Source organism: Sarcophilus harrisii, chromosome 2, assembly GCF_902635505.1.
Source record: "Sarcophilus harrisii chromosome 2, mSarHar1.11, whole genome shotgun sequence".
Lineage (NCBI taxonomy): Eukaryota > Metazoa > Chordata > Mammalia > Dasyuromorphia > Dasyuridae > Sarcophilus > Sarcophilus harrisii.
The window spans coordinates 394,198,441-394,204,440 of NC_045427.1; the positions used below are offsets into that span (position 1 = coordinate 394,198,441).

The 6,000-nt window shown below is 35.5% G+C and overlaps 1 protein-coding gene across 1 annotated transcript in view; it reads right to left on the reverse strand.

Moving 5' to 3' along the window:
- The window catches only part of ATP10B (ATPase phospholipid transporting 10B (putative)), a 258,288-nt gene extending 253,275 nt beyond the window's left edge, over window positions 1-5,013 (reverse strand). Inside the window, exon 1 of the mRNA XM_031953627.1 lies at window positions 4,713-5,013. The gene's annotated coding sequence lies outside the window, so the exon portion shown is untranslated. The remainder of the gene's footprint in view (window positions 1-4,712) is intronic.
- Between the last annotated feature and the right edge of the window lie 987 nt (window positions 5,014-6,000).

The following is a 6,000-nucleotide window of genomic DNA, read 5'->3' on the forward strand; positions in this document are numbered from 1 at the left end:
TTAAATGACTATGCTAAATTTAGGGATAGAATGAAAAACAATATAAATTTTTCCCTTCAAGGAGATCACATTCAAATGGAGAAAGCAATATGTAAATAAGAAATACCTACAAAATAGAAGATAATCTCAGAGGGGAAAGGACTTGTAGTTTGGTGGGAAGGGTTGAAGCAGAAAAAGCATCCTAGAGAAACTGGGATTTGAGCTGACTCTTAAAGGAAACCAAAGAAATTCAAATTTAGAGGAGAAAAGGAAGAGCAGGCTGGATATGGGGGACTGTTCATAGAGGGTAGGGAGACTGCATGGAGATGGGAAAAGGAATACCATCTGTAAGGAATAACAAGTGGTTCCATGTAGCTAGATGACAGAGTGTGTGGAAAGGTAAAAGACATAAAAATAGTGTAAAAACTAGGAAGGAATTATGTTCTGAACAGCTTTAAATAACAAAAAATTTTATATTTGTTCCGGAAAGCAATAGGGAGACACTGGAATTTATTGAATGAGAGGGGGGTGACATGGTCAGACCTATGCTTTAGGAAAACCATTTTGGCAGCTAAGTAGAGAATGGATCAGAATGGGGAGAGATTGGAGACCAATTGGAAAGTTACTTAGATAGTCCAAGCAAGAAGTGATGAAGGCCTGAAGAAGTGGTGTTTTGTATGTAGACATGAAACATATACAAAAGATATTCTAAAGGCAGAAACAACAATATTTGGCAATAAGCTATATATATGGCGTCAGTGAAAATAAGAAGCTAAGAATGGCATCAAGTTTGTAAGCCTGGTTGTCTAGAACAATACCTTCAAACGCTATGAAGAAATACATCATTGGAGAGGTTTTGTTCAAATCCCAGATCTTTCAGTTGCTTTCTGTGACAAATCTTTTTGGTCAAATCTTTTATGTTTTCTGGGTTTAATTTTCTTATCTATGAAACAAAGACGGCTAGACCTAAAGGTACCAGCAATCAGGATAACGAGTCTTCACTTGATTTGAAAAACTGGAAAGCAGACTTGTATAAGTTTTAGATTAACACTTTATGTTGAATTCCATAATAAATACCAGATGGACACATGAAATAAATCTGATGTTAAATCATAAAAAAGGGAAAAAAATGGAAGGACAGACCTTTTGTAATAATGACTAAGGAGAGAATTAGTACCTAATAAAAGTGTAGAGATGCTTACAAAAGATAAAAATGGACAATTTTGATTAGATAAAATCAAGAAAACATAATAGATTTCTCTAACACTCTAATAATTAAGAAAATAGGATATAAGTATATAAGAACAAAGACTATTGCCCAGTCTATAAGTGGGCAAATATATGAACAGGTAGTCCTCAAATGAAGAAATGCAAAGTAACGACAATCATATAAAAATAATCCAAATCACTGATAAGAGAAACTGAAATTGAAACAACTTTGATGTGCCATCTCATAGCCATCAGATTGGTAAAGACAATAAAAATGTAAAATAGCAATTGTTGGGAGAATTGTGAGAGGATAAACAGACCAATACATTATTTGATAGAGCTGTGGATTGGTTCAATTTGTAAGAAAAAGTTACTGTGATATTATTATGCCATAAAATGATGAATGTGCTGGATTAGAGAAATATGGAGAGACTTGAATGAACTGATGTTGAGTGAAATGAGCAGAACCAGGAAAATAATTGATGTGATGACCAAAAGATAGTGTGAGGAGAAAAAAAAAAACTCTGGAAGATCTCTGACCATGACCAATTATGACTTCAAAAGACTGATGATGTTACGTATCTCCCACCTCTTAGCAGAGAAATAAATGATGAACCAGAGGCAAAGAATGTAAATAACATCCATTCTCAAACATAGCCAAAGTGTTGATTTGCTGTATGGCAAAAGGAGAAGGAGGGTTGTTATTTTCTTTTAAGAACAACATTGCTACACAGTGATAGTAACCATCTTAGAGGTTAGATACTAATGGCAAAAAGCAGAAGTGGCCATTTCAGTCTTCCCTTCCCCTGCTACATAAACAGTCTTAGTGGCTTAGGTATATTAAGAGTCATATTCCAATTTTCCCCCACCAACCCATGAACATTCAAGGCTCAATCTCATATAGACAAAGAGCTGATACAACACTAATCAAAAACTGCCCCATCATCTGTAAGGCAAGGAAGTGGAGTAGAGTGATCATTGAAATCAGGGTATTCTCCAAATTGCTTAATAAAAAATGAGAGAAAAGGACATAGGAATCTTGATTCTATACTACAGAAAGTACATGTCTGGAGAGGGGAACAGCCAGTCTCTGGATCAGTTAAGTTATAATAACATGCATCTTAGATTCTGGGACCCTGCCAGTGAGACTGATTTTCACTTAGTCATATTTGTCTTCCTTGTCTACAAATATTTATTTCAAGAGAGAGTTTCAACTTCTATGGTGGGAGTGAATCTGGGTAGTGATAGCAATAAAAAAAAGAGCATCAATAGTAAAATTTAAAACTATACAAAAGAAAAAAATTATATATGCATGTGTTTATATATTATCTAATCTATATACATATGCATATTCATATGTGGATAGATAGATGCAATAAATTTGGGTATGTGGGATGATGATGAGTGAGGAACCAAAAATGACATCAAAGTTATAAGCCTGGATGACTGAAACAGTGTTCCCCAAAATAATAGAGAAATATAGAAGTTTAGTTCTCATTATCTTATATTGCCCAGTATATGTGCATTATAGATATTTGTATATATGTGTGTATCTGCATTTAGGTATTTATGCATGCTTCTTCATGAGACAACTTTATGCAAGGACAGCCCTATACTGGGTCTGCATATATGGAGGGAATTATGACTCCTAATGGACTGATAAAACGTTGAGAATGACGCTGTATATCTACTTAAAGAATTTATTTTAGTTTGTTGCAGAGACTTTTGTGAGAGATTTTAGTAACATAGGGGGAGATAGGGACTCCAGGAAGCTGGTTGAGACAAACTATTGAATGTCAGACTGCAGTTCTGCATGTCAAGAAACATGATGGAACTGGCTTCTATACATGTTTGCAACTCCAAGCTTTCACCATTCAAATCTCTGTCTTGACTAGTTCTCTCAGGTTTTTTCTCAGAGTCTATGCAATAAACTGAAATGTCTCTCATGAAGGAATCATGCATTATCTCAATCAATCAGAAATCACTTCTTCCTCTGAATAGGTAATACATAGCATAAGGCTATCTCTCTACAATACAACCTGAGGCTGGGCAGAAGGAGGGCTGCATATATAGTTCTTTGAAAAAGGTCAGTTTTTTATATTATAATCTTTCATGTTCTTTGAATATTGAAATGTTTGTATTTATTGATGACTGTTAAATTCAAATAAAAATAAAAAAATGAGAATGATGAGTTAGATGACTTTTATTGTACATACTATGTCTCCACATATAATACTACGAATATATTAGCTTCTTATGTGCTAAAAGGTGACTCTTATTTTTGACTCCACCTAAGATTTGATTCCACAGGTTCCATCTTTCAGCCTCTTAACAGTCCACAGCTACCTAAGTTATGCTGTCAGAATTCCTGAACAACAATAATACACAGTGAAATTAAAAGGGACTCTGCCAAATCTCTTCCAAAATGAGATTTTTGCAAACTAAAATCATGTAAATAAAATTCAAGAAACAATCTGAGCAGAGGGGAAAACATGATCAGCAAAAATCCAGTGAGTGTTTGTAAAGTTTAGGGTGAGGAACGGATGAAGAAGAAGCAACATTTGTCATTTGCTTGATAAGTAAATTGATGTAACAGTACATCTACCAATGAGATAAAATCCCTTGGCTATATAGATTCAAGATAGGGTCAGACAAAAGAATTTGACCCAGAAAAGTAGCCTGCCAGATTTTCCAATTTTGTAAGTGGACGCCTCAGGAGGAGATATATCTTCCTGTGCTCTTTCTCATAATTGCCCAAACTGTGCAATCAATTCAGGCAACCAATAGGCCAACCTACTTATTAGACCTCATACAGACTAAACTTCTATTTGAGTTTGCCAACTTTTCACTTTTCATCCAGTGGTTTGTGTACACAGCCTGCTTTGCCTTCATCACTGCCCTGAAGCAGAAATAAATGAAACAGTGCTTTTCTATAGGCCTGTCAGAGTCAGTGTAGCATTCATGCTGACCCTTGAGGGTCAGTATATGTCCTCGGAAAACCTAACAACAAACTTTTCCTTTCAACACTGGTTTTCCTCTTGGTACAATCACAAAGGAAAGGTCTCTTTTCTCAGTGGAAAGCTACAAATACAATGTTTATACAATGACTGGCTTCTAGCTTCCATGTAAATCTGGAACTAACGGTGTTCTTTCTTTTCCTTCTAAAGCATTTCATGGTTTTTGTTTTGTGATTTTAGCACTCATTTTGCTTCTGTGCCCTTACCAACTAAATGCAGGTTCCACTCTTCATCATTCACTGTATCTGCATACTCTCAGCTTTCAGGCTGTTGAAACAGCTCTTGCTACCAGCCCATCATAATGCTATTAATTAAAAGGGAAAAATAGCTTTCTGGCTGAGGGGGAACTTGTACCTTATACCAGCTGAGCTCAATTAATTTCTACTTCTACTTTTCAGACTCTAGCATAACTGTAACTTCTAGCTGAGGTTCAAAAGTCAAAGCAAATCAGCCCGAGGAAATCTTGACCAAGTAAAGTAAAATGGTAGGAGATCACTTTTTACTTACCCCTGGTAATGGTGAGTCCTTTACAGAGCCTGCATCTTTCACAACAATAGTAAACACTGCTTGAATGCTGTAACATTTCTCTGGCCCAACGCTAGGCTAAAGCATGGTCTCCCTTTCTTAGGATCCTTTTCATCTTGCTGATGATAACATTATATGCCTCCCAGTCAGGGCCTTTGAAGTCGGTGGCAATAGACACTCCTTTGGAAGAGGGATGAGGAAAAAGGACATGGCTGGGAAGAACAACTGTGACCAAAGACTGGGGGAAAAATGCTGCTATGTTGGAGCCAAGTGTGAGGGGGAAAGAATGGCATTTCTGTAAGCGAGAAACACTCTTTCAGAACACAAAGGGCAGTGTTTTAGAGCTCAGCTATGCATTTCTGCAGCATCTGTGAATGCTAAATGCAATTCTACTGTACAATTCTATTTTCTGCTAAATGGATGGCATAGTGAAGAAAAAATTCTTCCTGGAGCTTTATAATCCATATATGATTCTAAAATAATTATTTCCAGTCAGTATTTCCCCAGTATTTTATAATAATTAACAGTTCTATAATGATTTAAGCATAAATATAAAGTATTTTACACATATCTTCTCATTTGATTTTTGCATTAGAGTTTTATGGTTAGAAACTATTAATATTCCCAGCTTAATAATCATAATAATACAGAGCATTTATAGAATTCTTAAAGGCTTACAAAGCATTTTACATGTGTTATATCATTTGATTCTCATAACAACCTTTTGAGGGAAATACCATTATTATCCCTATTTATAAATGAGAAAACTGAGGTTCATGGGGTTTTAAGAGACTTGTCCATATTTATATTGCTATTATAGAGGCAAGATTTAAACTCAAGTTTTCTTGATCCCAAGTCCAGTATTACATCAGCCAGTTGCCTAAGTGAAGGATCCTGAATCACTTTGTTTAAGTGGTTTGCCCTAGGTCAGACAAATAAATGGCATATGAGAAGACAACACTTTAATCATTCCACCAGGCTCCCTCTCAATGCTAGACAATTGTAACCTTGACTGTCTCTCTATCTTTTTTTATCTGAATAGTATTTAGTTACCAGACTATAAGGACACTTGAAAAAGAAAGAAAAGGCTCTTAGTTATGATCATTAGATATGTGCTATCTGTTAGATTGCTCTGAAAACTCCATATATCTCATATTTTTAAATAATCATAGTCCTTATTATATATAGCTTGATTGTGTCAGACATGACAAGTGGGACCAACATATCATAATTACCGATTATGTGAAGACCTCAAATGCACGTCCAGAAT